Raw genomic sequence first — 25745 nt, 5'->3', positions numbered from 1 at the left:
ATTTCTACAATGTGATTCTCAGCACCTTCACTTGAATTGAACTCTGTTTAAATCAATGAGATGTATTTCCAAGAATGTGGATTTATGAGCCAGGACTGTAATCAGGGTTTTTAAGGGAAAAAAAAAAGATTACTTCCATTGCCCACTTTAACAGAGATATATACCACTCCCAATCTCACAAAAAAGTGCAGGAGATGGTAATTCTGTCAAGCTTTTGGTTTTGTATCTTATTCTATAGATAATATTATTCATTAAGCACATAAATAATTAGGGACTGTAGATACATTTATTCTGATCCACTGAGATCTGATTCAGCCCCAGTGTGTCAGGCTGGAGTGACTTTTACACAGAACTTAAATTGCAAGATTCCGAGCCTCATAGCCCCACCCAGAGGGCCCTGGCAGGGTGGTGGTGGTAAAAAAAAAAAGGCCCCAAGAATCCCTCATGGGGCGAATAGAGATATGTATCTCCACTGGCAGCTCCGCCAGTACACAGGGCCTGGTTGCGCAGTGAAGAGCAGCTAAGGTCAGGCCCACTCCCCACCCCTCCCCCAGAGATCCCTAGCTATGCTGACACAGTATTTTGCACTGGTAGCCCTGGTGACGCCGACTGCTTCTGGGCCAGGCACTGCAGAATCACATAGTGCCCAGCTGGCAGAGTAAATACCCCCAGCCAGCACATTTGCCCCTTGCACCAATGGGGTGGGCACCCATGACAGTGCTGGGCAGCACCGGTTCCAGTTGGGGATTTGACCCCTCCTCTGAATTGGACTGTAAAGCAACTTTACCGCTATTAATTCTCCCTTTTCCGCAGCTATTTCCTTTGTCTATAAACAAGAGTTAGTGGAGAAAAATTATTGAAGAAAAGTGCGTTCAGTCTGTGTGTTTTCACATACAATTAGTTTTTAATTACAGATTGTTTTAGAGCATGGTCTCGCTGAAATTTGGCCATAGATGTGTTTTGTCACGATGCAGCTAGATATCCTTGAAGATACAATCTGAGGTTTCTTTTGAAATAATGTAATATTTTCCTTTAATTACCTCTTCACTCAGAAAGCTGTAACATGAAACACCTTTGCTCAACATGCAGCACCTTGGGTACGAGTGGAAACCTTTCCTTGAGAAGCTGTATCTGGGCTGATTATCAGTGCTCTGATCACATTTTGATGGGATTTCTGCAGTGAATTTTAGTTGAGACTGTCTTTGAAAACAGTTTGAAATTGAAGCAAAATGTGGCATCAAGGCAACTGATGATAACTGGTAGTTTACTGTGATAACTGTGATCAGCATTGTGATACTTGATATCGGTATATTGCCTTAGTGGTTCTGACTAAGTTTTGGGTATAATTCAAATTCTGGTTATGAACTGACTTTTAAAGCGCTAGTCTGTTTGACATTAGGTCCTTAAATAAAGCATCATCAAATCACAGACAACTTATGCTGACACATAGCCTTTTCAAGACAAGGGATTAAACAGAGGTGGTTTGCCACTGTCATCCTCTGGAAAAAAATTCTTGGTGGGTCTCCAATCCCAGCTTAGCTTCCAAGATCTGATGATATTGGGCTACCCTGTACCATTCCACATTTCAAATATATGTAATACAAGAATTAAACACACAAATTCTAGAGTGTCAGAAATGACATCAGTGGCAGAGATGAGATCAGTGGCGAAATAAGAGTCTGTTCTGTGCTGACACCCCATTAGTAGAACACCTTTTTGATGCCTCTTTCCCAGTTACCTAAGCTTGTCAATTTCAGGTACCAGATTGTGGGGGCTGAATGGTTTCAGCAAAAATACTGGACCCACTTGCTAAAAATATGTCCACTATGTAAGACCCAGATGACTTAGCAAGATTTCCTGCCAAGCAGGAGGCAGAGAAAGAGGCAGGTCCCAAATTACCACCTCTGTTGTGTGCACTCAATACCATATAAATACTAGTACACAAATCCCCCACCGGATAAGAGAGGTTTAATTATTCTGGGGCCCTAGGAATAATGTAAGGATGCACCCCCCCCCCATGAACCTCCTTTATTCCCAGCTAACCTGCTGATTTCAACCTACTTCATAGGGTTATTGTGAGGATAAAATTGATTAGGGGAGAATGTTCTAAGCCATTTTGGTCCTCATAAGGAAGAAAACTGGGGTATAAATTAAGCAAATATTTACACTAAGGCCGTTTCTGCATAGCTGAAAAACAGTGCCCTAGGGATGGTAAAAACACCATCCCTAGGGCGCTGTTCACAGCAGTGCCATGCTCGCCCCCCCCCCACTGGTATGAAAATGCTGCTTTTGAAACTCGCTCCCCGAGTGAGTTTTTTCAAAAGCGGCATCTTCCCACCAGCACAGTGTGAAGTGCACTGGTATGAGGGTGCCACTTTTGGCTGCTCTGGTGTTTTAGTCACCTACCTCTCCTCCCTGTGCAGCTCTGGACGGCTGGAAGGACACACCCACGCTTCCCTCCAACCACCGGAGAGGTACCATGTTTCCCTGAATATAAGACAGTGTCTTATATTAATTTTTGCTCCCAAAGATGTGCTATGTCTTATTTTCAGGGGATGTCTTATTTTTCCTGTGTTCTGTTCGTCGGGCATGCTTCCAAACAAAAACTTTGCTATGTCTTACTTTCGGGGGATGCCTTATATTTCGCACTTCAGCAAAACCTCTACTATGCCTTATTTTTAGGGGATGTCTTATATTAGGGGAAACAGGGCAGGTGAACTTGACAAACCCTAAGGCGGCTCCGTGTGGTTCATTGCAGCTTTTGGGCCGCCCGCACGATACCATGTGAGCAGTCCTGAGCCTCCACCAGCATTAATTATGCTGGTGGAGAGCCATTTCTGCCGCTGTGCAGAAACGGTCTAAGACACACAAATCAAAATGACCTATCTCCTATTTCCTAACCTTGGCACTTCCAGTGGTGCTAGGAACTGCTTCACGGTGACAACTCCTCCCGCCCCACACATCCAATAAGTCAGAAATGTAACCACAATTGGGCTATTAGGGGATACTGTAAAAATTTAAGTTCAGCATCATCCCAGCTGCCAGAACTAGTTTGACCTGTACCTCTTCTTTTGCAGCTGCCTTGACAGACAGTTAGAGAGACTAAGAAGCTGTCTGCTTTTTCCAAGATGTGAGCCAGAAAGGGCTTGTAGGGGTGGATGACATGGTAGGGGGAGGGGGAAAGAAAAAAAATGCAAATGAGCAAAAATTAACTTTCTTACTTTGGAGCACAGGGAGAGCTGGAAAACCAATCCTACTCCACACAGGCACAGTAAAACTGTACCTGCTCTTTTCAGGGAGGGGAGAGAAGCCATTCTATAGCTTAAGGAAGGACAATCTTTCTTTCTTTCTTTCTTTCTTTCTTTCTTTCTTTCTTTCTTTCTTTCTTTCTTTCTTTCTTTCTTTCTTTCTTTCTTTCTTTCTTTCTTTCTTTCTTTCTTTCTTTCTTTCTTTCTTTCTTTCTTTCTTTCAATTCCATGAATTCCCCCTCCCCCAATGTTGTCCCTTTGCACCTGCCTGCTTCTTGGAACTCTTAATTAGGAAGTACCAGACGTTTATATTTACGCTTTTTTCATCAATTTATTTCCCAGACAGAAAGCAGAAATACCAAGCTGTCCAGTTCAAAGCTGGACACCTGGCAACCATAGCAGGCCCAAACTTGCCAATTTAATCAAGCCCTTGGTTTATTTTATTTAGGTGCTGTGAGCTGAAATCTTGTTCTTAATAACTACTGTATATTGATTTTACATGTGTTTTAATCTGTTATGGTATAAGTTTATCTACTAAATTATGATTTTATGTGCTTCATCTAGAAGCCATATTGGGAAACTGATGACCGAGAGGAAAGGTCTATATCTTTTAAATAATTTAACAATAAAGGGGATGGACTCCAATTTTCCAGAACATTCTTTGGCTGGTCTCTTTATTTGGAATTTTTTATGTTTTCAGATGCGGAAATGAGGAATAGAATAGGCTCAATCTTGTCAGATCTCAGAAGCTAAGCAGGGTCATGGGAGACCACACAGCAGTGTTTAGCAGTAGAAGGGAATGGCAAGCTACCAGGGACATATCTATGGAAAACACTGCATGGGGCAAGCACTGAAACCCTCCTCTTCCCACCTCATCTGTAGTGTGTCTAATGTTGAACTGCACATGCAATCTCTAAAGTCCACATGGCCTGACCAAGTCTAGCTTTATACTGCTGGCCAAGCTGAGCCCTCCATTTATTGCTGGGCTAAATGTGGCTGGGTATATCTTTAAACTGTGCACTCCACCTCTGAAACCCACATGGACTTTGCAGGCAGAACTTGTTGTTTAAAGTTGGACTTCTCAAAGGCCACAGAGTTCTTGGGAGCGGAAGCTAGACAGCCAAGGGTGTCCCCTTCAAGTGGCACCCAGGGCATGAACCCTGGCTTCCCCACCCTAGATACGCCTCTGCAAACCACCTTTACTTAATTGTTTGCCTTGAAAATCCCATGAAGTCACCATAAGAAGGATGCAACTTGATGGCACTTCACACACACTCAAATGTTGTTCAGATAAATTACTGATTTCCTGTTTCTTTTTAATGACATGGCTAAAGAGTTGGACATCAAATTGACTCTGTCCTAACCTCTCTGATCCAGTACAGACTATAGAAGCAACTTAAATATATAGGTGCATTATTATCAGCATTATTAAACTCAGTAATATATAGACTACTAATAATACAATGTATACAAAATATTCACAATATATATTAAATCCATTGCAAAACCTCTTATCAGATACTAATTATTACATTGGTATAATGCAACCATTAATAAATGGCTGCCATTTATGTTGCGGTTATGACCTTTTGGGAAATATTGCAGATCTGTTTATAGATGTCACTGGATATATATTACCATTAGAACCAAAAGTTTTTAAATTATGAAGTATTGTGTGGGTATGGAAGATAGGGAAATGGTTATGGCATTCTTGGCTGCAGCTGAAATGTGTATAGCTAGTATCTGCAAGTCAAAGAAACTACTTTTAGTAATGGACTGCATTAGAAGACATGGCATACAGAGTTTGTAAACTTCTAAACTTTACTTTACTTTAAAAAGGAGGGAAGAAAGATTTTCTTGGTTCTTAATATTTTGTTTTTGTTAGGAAATTATGGTTGTTCTTTTTTTTTTGAAATGTTGTACTATGAAATTTGTTCACATTTCATTGATAGTAACAAAATGAATTCATCAACTGTTATTTCACAATAAATATTTTTTGCCTTTAGGCCTTGTCCCCACTCTTATTTATATGTAGTTAATTTATTCATTAACATCAAATTCTAGTTTTTCCTCAACCATTCCTGTGTGTCCAGCAGAGCTTGCTTTTTCCAGACCCGTGCAATTCAAATTGTAGCTGTTACATAAAATATATATAGGTGCCTTGAGCTCTTTTGACCAAGTGGCATGAGTACTTCCCTGAGCCTTCTGACATCCTCATGAGACCAGCCCTACTCAGCACAGTTCAGCTCAGGCACTCTTTAAAACTGCATCATATAATATGGCCAAGATGATAAAAGAAACCCCCCTACATAGGGGCTGCTAAGCAACAGGAACACAGCCCAGGAACAATAATTTGAATTTGAGGTGTTTTATACAGCAACAATTTTCAGGCATCTATGGGGAGGGGTGGGGGATAAATGAATCAACTGTTTATAATCAGCACATATAACATGTGGATCATCGACAAAGTAAAAAAATTTCTCACAATTTTTTCATGATTCTGATTTCTAAAGCTAAAACTACAAATGTTCACAATGAACTATTTTAAAATAGATTAGAATGACAGGCATTTTGTTTGAGCACTGAAGACTGACATTTTTGAGACATACAAAAATAGTTCCATTTTGAGAGCTCTGATAAGATGCAACACATCAGGCAAATATTATGCTTACTTTGATTCTTTTCAGTGGGTGCCTAAGAAGGCATGCACAGGAGAAATAAATCTCAGTCCATGTTGTTCCCAGTTGCTGGAAGGAGAGCAAACTAGCCTTGTAGAAGAAATAATAAAATCTCTGACACCAGAGTGGCAGCCTCCCAGGTAAATAGCAAGCAGGTCACGTGAAGTCCTAGTGGTTTTGCTCCCTTTTCTCCATAACCAGCTTGCTTTCTGTAGGCACCTCTCTGACTTTTACCTGAGCTGCTTTGCCTCATGATGAGGAGAGAATGGGAATGCAGAAAGGGAAATCCTTTCCCTTGCTCCAGATACACCAGAATCAGCTAAGCTTGAACAGTGTTGAGAAGAGACATACCCAGAGGTACTTTGGTAACTTCAAAGGATATAGTTATATCTTATATTATTGTATGTATGTGACAGGCAGGGCATACAGTTGCACGCAGTTCTTTTTAGCTGGTGATAATTGTGAAAATGGCTTTCTGCAAGCCATGGGGTGACGATCCAGCTGTAAGAATTCCCACAGGTTTCCTGGGTATGTACAATCAGTATGGGCAAACAGGAAGTGCAAGAGAATTTAGTGGATGAGCAGGAGAGAACCCCAGAGATAGAAACACTAGTAAAGCTTAAATTCAGCTCAATATTTCTGTTGTATATTTGATTTTTATTTAATATTTGATGAAGGACTTTATATAGTTGAAAGTGAAAGCTGATGATGGATTCAGGGGTCCATTTATGAAGGTTTTGCCTCTCCCTTGTTTGAAAGGCAAAAAAAAAAAAATCCCATTCACGAAAGTGCTTGAAAACAGTCAAGTATTCGGAATAATACTAAGCCACGTTATTTAACTTTAAGTATGTACTCTGATTCTCTTCACTTGAACATGACTGAAGCACTTGTAATAAATGCTATCTTCAACTGTATTTTACTCTGGATTCAGCAACGAATGTGAAAAACAATATATTTGACACATTATGAGAAAAATTGATTTATGTTAGGAAAAAGAGAATGATGTTGTATTTGACATATCACCTCATATTAAATTTTGTTTTATGGCTTTAAAATGTTTCAGAAGAAATGGACAGAGCTTCTGTACCTCTGATAAAACTAGGGCAGAACTATTTTTTCTTTGTAGCTTTTCCCAAGTCTGGGGTTCTAAATACTACTCAGATATAGATCTGTAAAATCTCTTAAAGCAGTGGTTCTCAACCTTCCTAATGCCGCGACCCTTTAATACAGTTCCTCATGTTGTGGTGACCCCCAACCATAAAATTGGTATATATAAAATATATAAAGACCGTTTTCTGATGGTCTTAGGTGACCCCTGTGAAAGGGTCATTCGACCCCCAAAGGGGTCCCGACCCCCAGGTTGAGAACCACTGTCTAAAAGGCTGGTTTTGAGGCACTTGGAATTGCCCTATTCCACAGACCTCAGCTTTAGGAAATTCTTGAGCCTTGGCAGGAAGGAACCTGTACAATTCCTAAGTTAACCTGACCATGTCTGGAAAAAGTTCTCAACCACACTGAGGCCGTTTCTGCACAGCCAATTACAGCATTGTGCCGTTGGTGTTATTGGCAATGCTGCATCATCGGAGGGTTCGCATGGGTGGGTGCTTCGTAGACAGGTAGCGCATCAGCTGAACCCCAGTGCTTTGCAAGGCTGCGCTTTGCAAACAGCGTTCTTCCCCCCCCCCCCAGATGTCATGGGGAAGATGCCATGGATTGGCCAGTGTGGGCTGCCGTTGTGGGGGGGGGCAGGCTCTGCGGCACCTATTCGGGGTGGGCGCTTCGCATGATGCTGACTGTGGAGTGCCGTTGTTGAAAAGACACGCTCCATGAGCAACTTTCTAATAAACCATTGTGGGGCCGCTGGAGCATTGCCGGATTGCTGCAGCATCGTTTCTGCAGCGACAGCCGTGCGAATTCCCCACCTATAACGCTGTTTTTACTGTCTTTTTACCAGCTTTTTTGGCCCATGCAGAAACAGCCTGAGAGTCTGCACATTTATTTATCATTTAATTCATTTGATAGTGTACTTATTTATTGCATATGTTATGATCATTGATGTCTCTGTGCGGTGGGTCTTTTAATGATACTTAAGGATTATTGACCTGAGTGACTGTAGTCTTTACACCACTGGCAAACTCACCCATCAGATTCCATAATATGGTGTTGAAGAGGAGCAATAAGAATAATAGTTATGGTGATTTACTGAATTGAATGAGATTACATATTTCAGAGCTAACCTGTTAACAAAGTGCCTTTATTTTTCCATGTAACAATAATAGGACAAGGCACTAGAAGGCATACAGCTTTCATTTGTAGCTAAGATGCAGGCTGCCATGCTTAGAGCTTGAAATTTAATTATAGGCTCTTATATTGTAAATTTTAGAATTTATTGTTTCAGGACTGTGTTTATTTGGTGGGAGTTCTCTTTGGACCTTTGTGTTTCAAAGCCAGAGCACTATGGGTTCACCTGGGCCACCCACAAGAGGAAAAAAATGGAGTTGGCAAACTGTGGAAAAAGGAAAAGTTATTTGTTAAACTTAAACAAGATCATAGTTTTGTTGTATTATAACATTCTGTTTGGTATATGATTTGTTAACTAAAAAGTTTAAACATTTTTTTAATTGTATGCAGGATTTATTCCAAGTTGTGTCCCACAGAACCCAAAAGCTGAGGTTACAGTCTCTCCTACAAAGTGCTCCTTTCAGTGATCGTACAAAGAAGTGCAGCAGTATCTCAGTCGTGCACTCTCTGTATGTTCACTTTAGCAGAGGTCTTTCTCCAAAGCAAGGAAAACAGCAGCTTCATAGGATCTCATGATCTAGCATCTGACAGTTCCACTGTTTTAAGCAATGCATGAGGTTATCACTCTGGCTCCTCCATTTTCTGTCATCTGAGTGGGACATGGCTTTCCTTCATGTGACTTCACTTGCTTATTTCGCTATAGAGCAGTGAGCACAGGCTATGCAGAATCAGGTCACCCATACTCTAAGCCCTACAGTTTTATAAATAAGCTGTAAATCACTAGCATTTGCTTATCTGAAGGAAAATATCTTTGAAAAAGCTCTCCCTGAAATTTCTAGCGTATGAAGCAAGTGGACCGAAGCAGTAATATAATTATTATATGGTTAAATGCTGTTAACCACCTTCCAGAAAATTCTGTATACTCCATTTTGATGGAGAGCCAAACAGGATAAAAGAAACAAAAAGATGATGAAATATGGTGCACCGTATGGTACATGTCTGAGTACAATTCAAATTATTGTTACTTTATAACAAAAATGAAATGCATCTAAATAGTTCAAGACTTCTCATGGCCTTCCCATGGTTTTATGGTTAGTCATTTGTCTCCATATTGTACAATGCCCTTGGTAAAGAGCAGAGGTCAACAATTGTACAGGCAGAACTATGAGATGCCAGGAGTCACTGGAACTACCAAGCATGCAGCATTTTTAAGGTTGCAGAAGAAATGCCAAACTAGCACACATAAACGATGTGTATAGTTGAGTCTCATATCTTTGCAAATGGTGTCTGCAAAGAAAATATTAAAAGTCATAATTTGCCCAGTCAGTTGGAGAGAGTACATATTCCTGACCCCATCTGTCACTCACGTTATGCCAAGAAGAAGGGTTAATGGTGCTTGTAACAAGTATTCTAGAAATGTTATCAGCTATTCTAGCTTTTTTGTTTTTGCAAAACTGTAATGACATTTGTACTGTTTGTTTTCTTTTCTGTGGCACTAATAGAGCAACTATTTTTTAGAAAAGCTAATGGAAAAAGAAATGTATACAAATATGAATTTTATCTCCTCACCGCCAGATCCTTCTGGTCTTACACATGGATCTACAGTACTGTTTACACAGGTTCTTGCTTTGTGTAGAGTTGTGTAGAGTGAATTACAACCCTGAGGCTGCCTAATGGGACATGGATTAGCCAAGAACATAACATAATTTGGAAAGGAACATAATTTGGAAAAAAAAGATAACTTTAATAAGGTATTTAGCTTATTTAGAATATTCTAGATCAAATCAAGCTTGAACTCTCCCTGGAAGCTAAAATGACTAAATTGAGGCTATCATACTTTGGTCACATTATAAGAAGCCAGGAGTCACTGGAAAAGACAATAATGCTAGGAAAAGTGGAAAGCAGGAAAAGAGTAAGAGTCAACATGAGATAATTTGAGTCTATAAATTAAGCAACAGCCCTCAATTTGCAAGACCTGAACAATACTTTTAATAGGATGTTTTGTAGGGAATTAATTCATAGAGATTTCATGATTCAGAAATTACTTGACAGCACTTAACACACACAACACACCATTGTACATTAGTGTTGTGCAAAGTGACTAAGTTTATTGGGCTTGCAATAAAATTGCTTGCTCATTTGTTTACTATACTGATTCCTCATTTTCTAGTCTGTATCTTAGTTTGAATAATAAAATTACCTGCTGGTCAAGCCTCTTTTCCATCTTTACTTTATCTGAGATGTTTTTTGTTCCATACTGGGAGTTGTGTATACAACAGACTAGAATATTCTCTTTTGTCCCTGGACGTGTGTCTTGGTTGTACATGTGTAGGGGACACTGGCCTATTCTGTACAGCAAACATCCTGAGGACAGAAAAAAGTTTATTGGGCAGGAACTCTGCACAGCTATTTCCCCAATATGTCTTCAGGATGCCTTATTTCAGCTTGAGCAGTCTTTTTTTTTTTTGTCGCTAAAATTTGAAGTTCTTGAAGTTGTCTGCAAGATGTCTCCTGCTAGCTCTGCAGAACTCAGGAGCTGAGGTGACATCTTATTTTTCATGTCCGACCATTAAAGCTCTCTGGTCAGTTTCCTCCATGGCTGGTGCTCAATGTTTTGTGGGAATTCTCCGTGCATACAGCTATTTGGTGAAGGTCATTCCAGACGGTTGCTCAGTATGTTCCAATCCTGGGCTACTTTTTTTGTGAAAAGTAAATGTTCTATTCTGCTCATCCTGCTTACTGTGGCAATATGTAGTTTTCCCTTTTGGCTTTTGATGAGCTGTCTTCAAAGCTACGTAGATACGATATGAAAATCGGCATGGATTTTGAAATCGTGTCAGGAAAAACTATATATTGCCAGAATCGCCAGGATGAGCAGAGTACAACTATGTACTCTGAGCCCTTAGGGAATGGGGCGGTTTATAAATGCAATAATAAAATAAAAATAAAAATAGTACTTTTCAGGCTGAAAAGGTACTTGCAGAGCAAATGTTCGGTGTAATCGTTACCAAATAGCTGTGCGCACTGAGAACCCCTGCAGCACAAAATGTCAGGTGCCAGCAGTGAAGGAAACTGACCAGTGAGCTTTAACGGTCGGGTGTGGGTAAAAAGACTCTTTTTCCTCTGATGCCTTTTTTTGTCTGTGCTGTCCGAACAAAAAATTAGGAGGCGGCTTTTTTTTAGGATGTTCCCAGGATGTCTGATTTGTACTGTCTGTAATGGACCCTGTTGGATGACAGGGTTGAATGACAGGTCTAGCACAGGGACTGGTTTGCATAACAAGTTTGTTTGTATCTAGAAGGTTGCAGAAACAGATTTATTTATAAAATTGATTCTTCAGGGAAACTCTGTGTGTATCAAAAGCAAGAGAGTTAAAAAATCTTTTGGAGGGAGGGCAATTACCAAGTCTTTTCTCCAGATTGTTTTGTGGAGCACTCATTTTTGATGGTTCCTCTTATTAGATTTTCTGACTATTTGTGCCTTGCTCTCAAACAAGTAGCCTTCAAAATCTCCCAAAGAAAGTATTATTATGTGTCCATCCTTTAAGGTTTTACGAAAGTAGCTAGAAACAATCACAAAAGATTATGTATTCATTGGGAATGCTACAATCACCAGATGATAACTGTTTTGCAAATTGTGAGAAGCCCTCTTGAACTGTTTGTTTTTCTGAACAGTCAAAATTGGATCACTAATGTTCTGGGTATGCATATTCTTACTTTGCTTTCTCCATTCCTCATCTGTAATCTTTGGTATGTGTTGAAAAAAAATCATTTTTTTTTCCAAATGATGTGTCTCTGACTTATTGGGGAAAGATGCATGGTTAGTCACTGTATTCCATTTTTGCATGTTTTGTTTGCCTAACCTAGTGATTTTTCATGTAAGACTTCAGGTCCAATTGCAGATTCTTTGTGCACATGCAGTTTCACACACCTTTCTCTTTCTTTCCTAGAAGTCCTCACTAGGAAAAAATGCTTGAAGTGCTTTTTTCCTTGATTTGTCTCAGTCCTGCTGGGGTGGATGAAACTGCTTGTCTTGTCTTTCTAGTGTTTCAGTTTTGCTTGTTTTGCCTGTCTCTCTGTCTTCCAAAGCTAAGAAGATTCATAAGTGTTAATTGGGTCAAACTTCCATGGTGTTGCACTGCCACGTGGTATTTGTAGTTGGATCCTATAAGTTCTGATCATATGTCAACACAACGAATACCAATTGATTAATGCCCCCCCCCCCAACTGTGCAGGCGCAAAGGCAGCACATACACTCTAACAGGGTGGATTTTAATGCACATGAACTGTTAACTGATCCCTGTAAAGGCTAGATAACTCCCAAAAAATCAGGAAACCATGAGCACAGCATGTGTCAACAGTAACTATTTGTACAGCCCCCACTTTGAATTCCCTTATGCTCCTGACACAAACATACTCAGAATAGTCATCGTGGACAGTAAGCAAATCATCAAGGTCATAAAAAGAAGTGCTCAGCTGTGAAGGAGCATTGCAAACAATTGAAGTTTTATTTTTTTAATATCTGATTGGTAAACACTGAATTTTACCTTGTAATTGCATGTCTCTTTCAGCATGACAAGCCTTTTTAAATAAAAAGCGAACGAGATCAGCTGTTTTCCTTTTTTACGAGAGAAACATAAAACTGTATTTTAAAAGCACAGATTATGTGTGTATAAACACAGAAAAAGCAAGAAAGAGGACTTAGAATCAAAATATCTTAAATACTACAACCAGACTATTGGTCTGTCTAGCCCAGAACTGTCTTCAACTAGCAGTAGCAGCCATGATTTAAATTCCTGATTCTGATGCTGCAATCTCTATCCTTTCAATTCAAGTGCATTGCCACACCAAAGAAATTAGACCTCTTAAAGTGATTTAAAATAAAGCAGGAAATCCCCTCTTCCAGTGTTTACTATCAAACCACTGTCGCTGTTTAGAACAGAGTTTGTTGTGATCTAACAAGGTTTTTTTTTACACAGTGCCATCCTTTGCAGAATTACACCTTTCTAAGCCCAGTTTCTTCAGTGGACTTAGCGGGGTACAACTTTGCTTAGGGTTCCATTGACAGCTGCGGAATTTAAAACATGAAACTGTGGAGTTTTGAACAAGCATTTCAGCATTCACTTATGACATAACCAACCTACACATTTGTAAAGTGACTGACCCATGTGCCACCTAGTGGTGAGATAATTTACAAGCAGAACCATCTCAGTTAAGATTCTGAAAAGAAAAGACAGAGAGCAAGAGGAGATCCAGCTTTCTGAATGCATGCACATATTGTACATACAGTCTATTTTCAGACTCAGCAATGGTCTTCAGAAGAGAAGCCAGCTTTAAAAACTCTTTAGGATTAACATATAACACTCCCAAGTGCATGCCCTTGGAGTTATATGTTGCGAAATAATGAACTGAAATACTTTAAATATAAGGCATTCTGAACAAAAAAACAAGAGCTTAGTAGAACGTGTTTCTTTCCTCTTGTCAGCTTTGCTCAGTAAAATAGTCAGTGGTGTGTACTGTCTGGCCTGCAGTGTCAGGTTTACTTAAGGAACCCTTTTTCATATGTAGAGTTGTGTATCCTACTGTGCCATAACAATATACTGCACACTGATAAACTTCATAAAGATTTACTGTTGATGAAACTGGTTTCAACATGGCTTTATAAACCCTTCAAACCTGATGATCATTCAGTAACCAGGCTTGTACTTGTTGGGATTTCATAAATAGTTGTACAAGAAACATTACTATGTACCCCAAATACTATTTTCATCAGAATTGCTAAGGGGCTGAAAGCAGATCATTAGACGTGTCATTTATTCCTATTACATAGCTAGATGGTTTTGAAAGGTACCCATTTTCAAGACTGTTCAAAGCAATCTTAATGGTGGTGTAGAAAAACGAGGTGGTAATGAGAGCCTTGAAACAGCAGATTAGGACACCCGTTTGGACTATAGGTGATGGATGCTAGCATTCAATGTATTTCACAGTGCAGGTTTTTTTTTTAGAAAACTAGCACAACAAAATGGGAGGTACTTCACCTGCTTCTTTCAGAGGTGGACCGGAATATCACCACAGGTCTAGATCAGGTGCAGGCTGTTGTCATAACCAGTATCTGGTTCTAACTCAAGCAGTGCTGCCAACACTTCAGACTCACTTTACTGAACTTGCTCTTAGCTGTGAGTGGTCCTCTATGGCAGCTGCCCACCAAAAAATTCCCTAGAAAAATAAAGGGTCAGTCTGTATTTCACCCTTCCTAGGAGGAACTCATGATCTGATTCCACTGTATTATTAAACACACCTTTAAAAATAACCTTTCTCTTTCACTTAATGGTTTGGATCCATGGAAACCTATGCTAATGAAAAATGTTGCCAGCAGCAGAAAAAGATCACCTTCTCTTCCCATACCTGCTATAACAAAAAATGCTCTAAAATGGTGTTCCTAAGGGTCTGGGAACCCTGAAGAACAGCATGAAGGGTCCACTGGGAACAGGGTTACCAGACAGTGCATGACAACTGCCAGGGGGGGGGGGGGCAGTGTCCTAGGAGAAAAAAATTAAAAAAGAAACATAAGACCTTGTCTACTTACAAAAAGTTCTTACCGTAGAGCTCTGGTGATTCCTAGAGCTACCCAGAAGTGAAAAGGTAGCTTTAGAGATCACCAGAAACTGATAAAACTAGAAATTCTTGCCATAGTGTTTCTGGAAATACTTTTCACTTAAGACTAGCTCTAGGAATCACCAGGGGCTCTATGAAAAGAACTTCCTGTAAGGAGATGTCGTTTTATTTTAAAATTTTCTTCTGCTGCTGCTTCAAGAAGCAGCAGGCAATAGGACCTGGGGTGGGGAGTTTCAAGTCTAATAAAAATAAATAAATAAATAAATATTTATCTAGCAATGTTCTAAAATAATATTTTTTAAAATCTATTTTCCATAGCGCACGCAAGAAATTTTCTGCTTGTTTTTTCCCATTTCACAAATTCAATCTATCTTTGGCATTTTTATTAATAAGATTACTAACCATATGGTTATATTAATCCCACAATCTGATACCTGTAGTGTACACTAGTGAGAGAATTTCTATAATTTGATGATTTACTTTTTCTGCCATTAGAGGTCTAATCACATTCTCAGTAAGAAGACTGGGTAAATCACTAACCTTATATGTAAAATCTATACTCGGTAAAGGAAGTACAATTGTTTCTCATCACTGTCTGCCCTCCCCCTATGTTTCATTCCCTCAATTTCCTCTAGTTTTCTTGAACTCAATCCAGAGCAGCTATGCAACAAATAATAACAGATCTGAATGTTTCAAAATATTATTGTAATTATTATTTCAGTATAATAATGATGTGGGTATTTTTGGTTTGAATTCCTATTATATAATACTTGAATGCACGTCCTTACAAGTGGGCCAAAAACTTCCCACTAATTACACACACAAATAGTCTTTGATCCCATCTTTTTCCAGTGCCATTGTTCGTGGGCTAAACAAATCCAGGCATGGCCAATTTAAGGCTGCTGTTGCCATTGTAACCCTTTAAAAGGTTACCCCCATCAGGATATACAATGCCTTGGCCCTAGACATATCTAACATGGAGCCAGATCCATTCACCTTCCACCAGGCATGAATTATTTTTTGAATTCTAAATAGCTTAAATTTTGATCTAAACTTAATTTTTTCCACTGAAAGTCATAAAAAACTATAACTTTAAATATCATTTTATCAAAATGTAAATTTTGTGCATACATTTCTTTGGCATAAGAATGATGATATTTTCACCTAGCACTTACATAGGCACTAAACCAAATGGCAACAGCTAGTAATTCCCTGGCTGCAGATACTACAGCTAGTTCATGAGACAACAATGGCTACTTTGGGGCATCAACAGAACAAGAGACAGAGTACAGGAAAGATTTTATTGGCCAAGAATGGGAAAGGACATGTGAACCTTCTGCAAGTCTTATGAAGCAAGCCAGCTTGTGGGCAACCAAGTTATAGGTGAGCAAAGTATTAATGCATTTCAGAGTTTTTAAACTTTTTCTGTGCAATCTGCTGGCTTTCTTATGTCATCTGTAGCTTCCATAAAACTCCCCCAAAATTCCCATTTAATTTCTTATGCTGACCTTATGCTGATATATCAAAACCATGATGGGAAAAGTTGTGATGTGAAAGGGATAATTGTACAAATGCAACTAGAGGCTTTTCTTTTGGGACTTGTAGACTTGAAAAAGTTGGCAGAAATGTCTAAACTTACTTCTTTGATCAGAGATAAAGAACTTATTTAAATTTTTGGATAATTGGAAATCCCTGATAAACTTTTTGTGTAACACGGAAAAGAATGAATTGATGATTTGTGGATCTGAGGAATAGAAGAATAAGAAAATAGATATAATAGAGAAAAGTATAAAGCTTATTAGTAATACTAATTAATGATCAATTTTCTAATTGTAACTAGAGAGCAAGTAGTAATTTTTAAAGTGTGTGTATACTTGGTGAAAACAAAATTGGGCGCCTTTCCCCCTGCTATCTGTATTTTTGTGCTAATTTTCTTTTTGTATGTATATTTTTAAATAAATGTGTTTGATAAATGTTTTTAATAAAAATGTTTTTAACAAAATGTTTTTAATGAAAAGTTTAATCTGCTTTCCACCAAATATTATAGAATCATAGAACTGGAAGGGGCCAAATAGGCCATCCAGTCCAAGCGCTTGCTCAATTCAGGATCAACCTAAAGCATCTATGACAAGTATACATCCATCTGCTGCTTGAAGAATGCCAGTGGGGGGCATTCTCCCTGAGCTGCTACTCTTAGTGTAAAAAAATATATATCAATCCAGGCCTACCTTGCAGGGTCAGTTTTGCAAAGTTTAGAAATCAACTAGAATTCCAAGGGACTGAGAGAAATGAAAGCCAACGCTGCATTTTCTGAACTAGTGTAGCCAGTTTAGAAATTCTCTATGCTTCTTTGTCTTTCTAAGAAGCACAACATCTACCTGTCTCTTTCAGAAACAAGTGTGTCTTTCTCCACTGGCAAGAGATAGTCAGGAAGCCCCAGCTTGTCATTCTTTGAAGGTTAGTTGTTTGTTACAAGAGAACAACCACCCTATGTTTCTAAGGTCCAGATGAAAGCTGAAGAAAGTTCCATCCCATAGCATTAATCAGGGACACTGGTACTGTAGAGTCCCAAACTTTAGCAAATGGTTGATGTATTTCTGAAGACATTCTGACCTGAGGCTCCATAATTCAGTCAGGTATACCTTGTTTCTTGTCTCTCTGGCTCATTCCGCACATGCAGAATAATGCACTTTCAAACTGCTTTCAGTGCTCTTTAAAGCTGTGTGGAATGGCAAAATCCACTTGCAAACAGTTGTGAAAGTGGTTTGAAAACGCATTATTTTGCGTGTGCGGAAGGGGCCTCTGTGGGTATGTGGGAATCTCTTGCTTTGTTCTCTTGGGTTTTTTTGGAAGGCTAAGAGGGTTTGCTAATTGTTTATCTGTTTCTGCAAATCTCTAGGTAGACAAGGGGCTTGTCCGGAACTCTCTCAGTAGAGTATGGTTCTGTGCTTTTCTAGGAGTGGTCTGCTCTCCTTGATAAAGGCACCTGTGTAATTTGATCTCTGAGTATATATTGCTGTCAAGAGCTTAACAGTTCAACTTTGTTCATTCTTATCTTGTAGAACTACTTGGTGCAGGCTGTTGCTGCAAGGTAGGACAGCACCAAGAAACATTTAGATCAGTTTTATTCTTGAAAACAGAGGGAGACAGGTGAATCTATCTGGGGTGAGAGTTGCAGAGTTTTGGTGCTGATTAAAATTCGAAATGAGCGTCTTCTTTTCAGATTTCCACCTGTTTAATCGACCCTCAGAGGCTGCGAAAGTGGCACCTCCGTGGTGTGAACAGAGTGGTCAGATAGGTCCATAAGTGAGTAGGAGTGTATATCGGTCCCAAAACACTTTAAATATCAGCCCCTTGAATTGTGCCCAGAAACAAACAAAAACCCAGGGTAGATGAGTTAAGTCTGGACTGATATGACGAAGACTGGACTAATATCAGCATGGTGTAGTGGTTAAGAGCAGATGGGCAGCCTGGGCTCTAATCTGCAGACCTGAGTTTGATTCCCCACTTGATTCTTCCACATGAGCAGTGGAATCTTGTATGGTGAACTGGATCCCCCCCCCCCTCCTACATTTCTGCTGGGTGACCTTGGGCTAGTCACAATTTGTTCAGCACTCTCTCAGCCCTACCTACCTCAGAATGTCTCTATTGTAGGGAGAGGAAGGAAAATGAATTTGTAAGCCCCTTTGAGTCTCCTTACAAGAGAAAAAGTTGGGATATAAATCCAAACTCTTCTTCTTCTCTTCCCCACGTCTCTGGAATAAAGAGACTGTAAGATTGAGGAAAATCTCCATTAAAAATCACAAGCCATGCAACATAGTATCTAAAGCAACAATAACATAGCAAAAAAAAAAGCAGTAAGCAGTCAAAATCAGCAACAAACTGACAGCCTGCATCTTAGGGCAGCTAGTGCATTCCATGTACCCACTTCCTAAAAAAATACTCAGCCTGTTTCATATGCCCTTATAAATAATTTGGCCTTACAACCCTATGGAAAGTCAGCAACATGAGAGCCAGGAGACCGGACCAGAGTAGAAAGTTGGAAACTGGGAAAAAGCCATGTTTGGGTGGTAGCCAATTTTACTCTTGCCAAGAAAGGAACTGTGAAAATATCCTGCCGGGAAGAATGCTGTTGCTACTACAGTGGTATATTGCCGGGCTTTCCAAAGTTAGGTGCTTGGGACACAAAAAATTCATTCAGTCCGCCGCTATGCTTGATTGACCTCCTCCTAGACATGCCTCTGCTATGGCAACAAAGATGAGTGGACTGGGTGGGTGCAATCAACAGAGAAGCCCCACCCCACAGAAAGAACCCACTCCCAGGGGTTTGGGCAAAAAATAAAGGGAGAGTGTTTCCTTCCCTCAGTTGGCTGTTGATGCTTCTCTCTCTGCTATCTGGTCATGGGGTGGAGGGGGCGGGCTGGTAGGAAGAGCCCATCATACTACACACAGTAAAACAGATTAATATCTAACATAAAATCCACAAAACTAAGGCCGTTTCCACACGGGCAATGAATGGCAGCCTGGAGACGGTAAAAACGCCGTCTCCAGGCCGCCATTTGCACAGGGGGCGCAGCTGCATCGCAATGGCATCGCAGCCGCGCCGCCCTCGCACAGCCCGCCTGTTGCAGAGCCGGCGTTTGGAAGCGCTCTTTTTGGGGAAACACCGCCTCGAAGCCGCTTCTGAGCGAACGGCAGCGGCTTCGCGACGCATCCCCCACCCAGCACTTACCTTGTCCCTGGGCCTCCAGAGCGTCGCCGAGGCCTGGGGACATGCCTGGGGGGGGGGTGGGGGGGGGGGGGGGTGGGGGGGGGGGGGGGTGGGGGGGGGGGGGGGTGGGGGGGGGGGGGGGTGGGGGGGGGGGGGGGTGGGGGGGGGGGGGGGTGGGGGGGGGGGGGGGTGGGGGGGGGGGGGGGTGGGGGGGGGGGGGGGTGGGGGGGGGGGGGGGTGGGGGGGGGGGGGGGTGGGGGGGGGGGGGGGTGGGGGGGGGGGGGGGTGGGGGGGGGGGGGGGTGGGGGGGGGGGGGGGTGGGGGGGGGGGGGGGTGGGGGGGGGGGGGGGTGGGGGGGGGGGGGGGTGGGGGGGGGGGGGGGTGGGGGGGGGGGGGGGTGGGGGGGGGGGGGGGTGGGGGGGGGGGGGGGTGGGGGGGGGGGGGGGTGGGGGGGGGGGGGGGTGGGGGGGGGGGGGGGTGGGGGGGGGGGGGGGTGGGGGGGGGGGGGGGTGGGGGGGGGGGGGGGTGGGGGGGGGGGGGGGTGGGGGGGGGGGGGGGTGGGGGGGGGGGGGGGTGGGGGGGGGGGGGGGTGGGGGGGGGGGGGGGTGGGGGGGGGGGGGGGTGGGGGGGGGGGGGGGTGGGGGGGGGGGGGGGTGGGGGGGGGGGGGGGTGGGGGGGGGGGGGGGTGGGGGGGGGGGGGGGTGGGGGGGGGGGGGGGTGGGGGGGGGGGGGGGTGGGGGGGGGGGGGGGTGGGGGGGGGGGGGGGTGGGGGGGGGGGGGGGTGGGGGGGGGGGGGGGTGGGGGGGGGGGGGGGTGGGGGGGGGGGGGGGTGGGGGGGGGGGGGGGTGGGGGGGGGGGGGGGTGGGGGGGGGGGGGGGTGGGGGGGGGGGGGGGTGGGGGGGGGGGGGGGTGGGGGGGGGGGGGGGTGGGGGGGGGGGGGGGTGGGGGGGGGGGGGGGTGGGGGGGGGGGGGGGTGGGGGGGGGGGGGGGTGGGGGGGGGGGGGGGTGGGGGGGGGGGGGGGTGGGGGGGGGGGGGGGTGGGGGGGGGGGGGGGTGGGGGGGGGGGGGGGTGGGGGGGGGGGGGGGTGGGGGGGGGGGGGGGTGGGGGGGGGGGGGGGTGGGGGGGGGGGGGGGTGGGGGGGGGGGGGGGTGGGGGGGGGGGGGGGTGGGGGGGGGGGGGGGTGGGGGGGGGGGGGGGTGGGGGGGGGGGGGGGTGGGGGGGGGGGGGGGTGGGGGGGGGGGGGGGTGGGGGGGGGGGGGGGTGGGGGGGGGGGGGGGTGGGGGGGGGGGGGGGTGGGGGGGGGGGGGGGTGGGGGGGGGGGGGGGTGGGGGGGGGGGGGGGTGGGGGGGGGGGGGGGTGGGGGGGGGGGGGGGTGGGGGGGGGGGGGGGTGGGGGGGGGGGGGGGTGGGGGGGGGGGGGGGTGGGGGGGGGGGGGGGTGGGGGGGGGGGGGGGTGGGGGGGGGGGGGGGTGGGGGGGGGGGGGGGTGGGGGGGGGGGGGGGTGGGGGGGGGGGGGGGTGGGGGGGGGGGGGGGTGGGGGGGGGGGGGGGTGGGGGGGGGGGGGGGTGGGGGGGGGGGGGGGTGGGGGGGGGGGGGGGTGGGGGGGGGGGGGGGTGGGGGGGGGGGGGGGTGGGGGGGGGGGGGGGTGGGGGGGGGGGGGGGTGGGGGGGGGGGGGGGTGGGGGGGGGGGGGGGTGGGGGGGGGGGGGGGTGGGGGGGGGGGGGGGTGGGGGGGGGGGGGGGTGGGGGGGGGGGGGGGTGGGGGGGGGGGGGGGTGGGGGGGGGGGGGGGTGGGGGGGGGGGGGGGTGGGGGGGGGGGGGGGTGGGGGGGGGGGGGGGTGGGGGGGGGGGGGGGTGGGGGGGGGGGGGGGTGGGGGGGGGGGGGGGTGGGGGGGGGGGGGGGTGGGGGGGGGGGGGGGTGGGGGGGGGGGGGGGTGGGGGGGGGGGGGGGTGGGGGGGGGGGGGGGTGGGGGGGGGGGGGGGTGGGGGGGGGGGGGGGTGGGGGGGGGGGGGGGTGGGGGGGGGGGGGGGTGGGGGGGGGGGGGGGTGGGGGGGGGGGGGGGTGGGGGGGGGGGGGGGTGGGGGGGGGGGGGGGTGGGGGGGGGGGGGGGTGGGGGGGGGGGGGGGTGGGGGGGGGGGGGGGTGGGGGGGGGGGGGGGTGGGGGGGGGGGGGGGTGGGGGGGGGGGGGGGTGGGGGGGGGGGGGGGTGGGGGGGGGGGGGGGTGGGGGGGGGGGGGGGTGGGGGGGGGGGGGGGTGGGGGGGGGGGGGGGTGGGGGGGGGGGGGGGTGGGGGGGGGGGGGGGTGGGGGGGGGGGGGGGTGGGGGGGGGGGGGGGTGGGGGGGGGGGGGGGTGGGGGGGGGGGGGGGTGGGGGGGGGGGGGGGTGGGGGGGGGGGGGGGTGGGGGGGGGGGGGGGTGGGGGGGGGGGGGGGTGGGGGGGGGGGGGGGTGGGGGGGGGGGGGGGTGGGGGGGGGGGGGGGTGGGGGGGGGGGGGGGTGGGGGGGGGGGGGGGTGGGGGGGGGGGGGGGTGGGGGGGGGGGGGGGTGGGGGGGGGGGGGGGTGGGGGGGGGGGGGGGTGGGGGGGGGGGGGGGTGGGGGGGGGGGGGGGTGGGGGGGGGGGGGGGTGGGGGGGGGGGGGGGTGGGGGGGGGGGGGGGTGGGGGGGGGGGGGGGTGGGGGGGGGGGGGGGTGGGGGGGGGGGGGGGTGGGGGGGGGGGGGGGTGGGGGGGGGGGGGGGTGGGGGGGGGGGGGGGTGGGGGGGGGGGGGGGTGGGGGGGGGGGGGGGTGGGGGGGGGGGGGGGTGGGGGGGGGGGGGGGTGGGGGGGGGGGGGGGTGGGGGGGGGGGGGGGTGGGGGGGGGGGGGGGTGGGGGGGGGGGGGGGTGGGGGGGGGGGGGGGTGGGGGGGGGGGGGGGTGGGGGGGGGGGGGGGTGGGGGGGGGGGGGGGTGGGGGGGGGGGGGGGTGGGGGGGGGGGGGGGTGGGGGGGGGGGGGGGTGGGGGGGGGGGGGGGTGGGGGGGGGGGGGGGTGGGGGGGGGGGGGGGTGGGGGGGGGGGGGGGTGGGGGGGGGGGGGGGTGGGGGGGGGGGGGGGTGGGGGGGGGGGGGGGTGGGGGGGGGGGGGGGTGGGGGGGGGGGGGGGTGGGGGGGGGGGGGGGTGGGGGGGGGGGGGGGTGGGGGGGGGGGGGGGTGGGGGGGGGGGGGGGTGGGGGGGGGGGGGGGTGGGGGGGGGGGGGGGTGGGGGGGGGGGGGGGTGGGGGGGGGGGGGGGTGGGGGGGGGGGGGGGTGGGGGGGGGGGGGGGTGGGGGGGGGGGGGGGTGGGGGGGGGGGGGGGTGGGGGGGGGGGGGGGTGGGGGGGGGGGGGGGTGGGGGGGGGGGGGGGTGGGGGGGGGGGGGGGTGGGGGGGGGGGGGGGTGGGGGGGGGGGGGGGTGGGGGGGGGGGGGGGTGGGGGGGGGGGGGGGTGGGGGGGGGGGGGGGTGGGGGGGGGGGGGGGTGGGGGGGGGGGGGGGTGGGGGGGGGGGGGGGTGGGGGGGGGGGGGGGTGGGGGGGGGGGGGGGTGGGGGGGGGGGGGGGTGGGGGGGGGGGGGGGTGGGGGGGGGGGGGGGTGGGGGGGGGGGGGGGTGGGGGGGGGGGGGGGTGGGGGGGGGGGGGGGTGGGGGGGGGGGGGGGTGGGGGGGGGGGGGGGTGGGGGGGGGGGGGGGTGGGGGGGGGGGGGGGTGGGGGGGGGGGGGGGTGGGGGGGGGGGGGGGTGGGGGGGGGGGGGGGTGGGGGGGGGGGGGGGTGGGGGGGGGGGGGGGTGGGGGGGGGGGGGGGTGGGGGGGGGGGGGGGTGGGGGGGGGGGGGGGTGGGGGGGGGGGGGGGTGGGGGGGGGGGGGGGTGGGGGGGGGGGGGGGTGGGGGGGGGGGGGGGTGGGGGGGGGGGGGGGTGGGGGGGGGGGGGGGTGGGGGGGGGGGGGGGTGGGGGGGGGGGGGGGTGGGGGGGGGGGGGGGTGGGGGGGGGGGGGGGTGGGGGGGGGGGGGGGTGGGGGGGGGGGGGGGTGGGGGGGGGGGGGGGTGGGGGGGGGGGGGGGTGGGGGGGGGGGGGGGTGGGGGGGGGGGGGGGTGGGGGGGGGGGGGGGTGGGGGGGGGGGGGGGTGGGGGGGGGGGGGGGTGGGGGGGGGGGGGGGTGGGGGGGGGGGGGGGTGGGGGGGGGGGGGGGTGGGGGGGGGGGGGGGTGGGGGGGGGGGGGGGTGGGGGGGGGGGGGGGTGGGGGGGGGGGGGGGTGGGGGGGGGGGGGGGTGGGGGGGGGGGGGGGTGGGGGGGGGGGGGGGTGGGGGGGGGGGGGGGTGGGGGGGGGGGGGGGTGGGGGGGGGGGGGGGTGGGGGGGGGGGGGGGTGGGGGGGGGGGGGGGTGGGGGGGGGGGGGGGTGGGGGGGGGGGGGGGTGGGGGGGGGGGGGGGTGGGGGGGGGGGGGGGTGGGGGGGGGGGGGGGTGGGGGGGGGGGGGGGTGGGGGGGGGGGGGGGTGGGGGGGGGGGGGGGTGGGGGGGGGGGGGGGTGGGGGGGGGGGGGGGTGGGGGGGGGGGGGGGTGGGGGGGGGGGGGGGTGGGGGGGGGGGGGGGTGGGGGGGGGGGGGGGTGGGGGGGGGGGGGGGTGGGGGGGGGGGGGGGTGGGGGGGGGGGGGGGTGGGGGGGGGGGGGGGTGGGGGGGGGGGGGGGTGGGGGGGGGGGGGGGTGGGGGGGGGGGGGGGTGGGGGGGGGGGGGGGTGGGGGGGGGGGGGGGTGGGGGGGGGGGGGGGTGGGGGGGGGGGGGGGTGGGGGGGGGGGGGGGTGGGGGGGGGGGGGGGTGGGGGGGGGGGGGGGTGGGGGGGGGGGGGGGTGGGGGGGGGGGGGGGTGGGGGGGGGGGGGGGTGGGGGGGGGGGGGGGTGGGGGGGGGGGGGGGTGGGGGGGGGGGGGGGTGGGGGGGGGGGGGGGTGGGGGGGGGGGGGGGTGGGGGGGGGGGGGGGTGGGGGGGGGGGGGGGTGGGGGGGGGGGGGGGTGGGGGGGGGGGGGGGTGGGGGGGGGGGGGGGTGGGGGGGGGGGGGGGTGGGGGGGGGGGGGTTTTGCCGTCTCCAGGCCGCCATTAATTGCCCGTGCGGAAACAGCCATAGATATATAAACTTTGCTCTGTGGGGTGATAGGATAAGGGTAGGATCTACCCCAGTATAAATTCAGCAATCTTCATAGTTGGAAATTCTGAACTCAAGAAATGTTTCTATTTCCAAGGAACTCACAAGACTATTTTCTGTTGAATTTACTATTCTCTTAAATCTGATGAATATCTTTAACTTTCATTGCTCATGTAGCAGCTCCAGTCCTACATGCAGCCTGCTGTTTACAATAGCTTGAAGATGAACAGAAACCCCTAGTTCTCCAGGAAGTATATGGCAAATTTCAGCTTTCACAATGCAAAACATTGGCCGTTTCTGCATGGGCCAAAAACGGCGGCTTGGGGGCGGTAAAAACACAGTCCCCAAGGCCGCCGTTCGCACAGGCGGCGCTGCTGAAACGCAGCAGCGCCGACCTGGCTGCCCTTCCCCTCCCTCAGGGCGGCGTCAGGCCGCCCTAAAAAACAACCCTTTAAAGGATTGTTTTTGAGGGGACAGCGTCTTCCCGGCGGCGCGGTGCGAACAGCACGCTGGGAACACGCTGTTTCCGCTTCTTCTCTCATCTTGCGCTCGCCCTACTGCCGTCCTGCTGGCCTCCTAAGTCCCTCCCTCGCTGTCCTCCGACCCCTGGAGGTCGGAGGGCAGTGTGGGCGGGGCTTAGGAGGCCAGCAGGACGACGACAGGGACGAGGTAAGTGGGAGAGGGAAGGGGGAAGAGGTGGCTCCGTGTGGAGCCGCCTCTCCTGCGGTGGCCTCTGCTGGGCCCGCTCGCACGCTTGTGTGCGAACGGGCCTCCACCCCCACGCCGGCAGAATTCTTGCCGGCGTGGGGGCGCTTAGAGGCCATGCGGAAACGGCCATTCATTCTGAAGTATTCCTTGTGTAAAATTGAAGGATAAAAGCTATGTTGTGACTATCCTTAAAATAACTTAATCCAGGCAATATGAAAATACTGCTAATGAGGAGTAAAGATAGAATGTGATGAGAAAATGTAACTCTGTTTAGGACTGCACTGTGAGTCACTGAATTTGCACCTCTGTTCGTTTCAACCAACTTACATATTCTGATACATCAGCTTTCCAAAGTATCAAGGGTGATCTCCTGCCACCTGAGAGTCTGAATGTGGGGTCAACAGTTTGC

The sequence above is a fragment of the Sphaerodactylus townsendi genome, linkage group LG04 (genome assembly GCF_021028975.2).
Source record: "Sphaerodactylus townsendi isolate TG3544 linkage group LG04, MPM_Stown_v2.3, whole genome shotgun sequence".
Classification (NCBI taxonomy): Eukaryota; Metazoa; Chordata; class Lepidosauria; order Squamata; family Sphaerodactylidae; genus Sphaerodactylus; species Sphaerodactylus townsendi.
The sequence above is the reverse complement of the archived record's forward strand: the minus strand, read 5'-3'. Positions refer to the sequence as shown.